Here is a 1,011-nt window from a genome sequence, read left to right as displayed (position 1 = left end):
TGCACTCAGTGGTCCGTGGATCCGTCTCTTGTTTCAACAATGTTTGGACAGAAGAGGCCCAGGGACACCCCCCTCCTCCAACTTCCGACCACCCTCCAACCTTTTTTCCAGTAGTCACCTTCAGAACCAACCTCTACAGCTATCCTCAGCCTCTGGGACCAGCCAACACCATTTTTTGAGCTTAGCTCCTAATTGCCCGTCAACCATGAGCTCCCAGATTCATCAGAATTATTTCACCCAGGTGGAGGCTGCCATCCACTACCTGGTCTATGTGCATCTGCGGGGCTCCTGCACCTACCTCTCTCTGGGCTTCTATTTCGAACGCGACAACGTGGCTCTGGAGGCGTGGGCCACTTCTGTCCGCGAACAGGCCGAGGAGAAGCTGGAGTGCTCTGAGCGTCTCTTGAAGATCAAACCCAGCGCAGCAGTCGTGCCCTCTTCCAGGGCTGCAAAAGCCGTCCCAAGATGAGTGGGGCAAAACCCAGGACGCTATGGAAGCCGCCGTGGTCCTGGAGGACCTGAACCAGGCCCTTTTGGATCTGCATGCCCTGGGTTCTGCCCGGGCAGATCCCCAGCTCCGTGACTTCCGGGAGAGCCGCTTCCTGGATGAGCAGGTGAAACTCATCAAGAAGATGGGCGATCACATGACCGACCTCCGCAGGCTGCCTGGTCCCTAGGCTGGGCTGCGCCAGTATCTCTTCCCAAAGGCTCACCCTCAAGCACGAGCAGGAGCCTCCAGAGCCCAGCAGCCTTTGAGGGGCCCCTCTGGCGTCCCCCTGGTGAAGGCTTCTGCCTGAAGTCTTTCTCCGCAGCCACCAGGCAGCTTTTCAACCACCCTGGAGCCCTCTCCCAAGCGGTAGACCAAACGTAAACAATAAAGTTTTTTGCAGTAGCCAAAAAAAAGTTACGTTTATACTATACTGTAGTCTATTAAGTATGCAATACCACTATGTCTAAAAAAACAATGTACATACCTTCGTTTTAAAATACTTTATTGCTAAAAAATGCTAA

At 53.8% G+C, this 1,011-nt stretch overlaps 1 pseudogene across 1 annotated transcript; it reads left to right on the top strand.

The window, feature by feature from the left end:
- The first annotated feature begins 205 nt into the window (after window positions 1–205).
- On the top strand, window positions 206–677 carry LOC309976494 (ferritin light chain-like; annotated as a pseudogene). Its single transcript has one exon. The product of its transcript is annotated as a ferritin light chain-like (transcript).
- Window positions 678–1,011: the final 334 nt, after the last annotated feature.

This window comes from Leucopleurus acutus (genome assembly GCF_964270905.1).
Source record: "Leucopleurus acutus genome assembly, chromosome: 20".
Taxonomy (NCBI): domain Eukaryota; kingdom Metazoa; phylum Chordata; class Mammalia; order Artiodactyla; family Delphinidae; genus Leucopleurus; species Leucopleurus acutus.
This window is presented reverse-complemented; position numbering and strand designations above follow the sequence as displayed.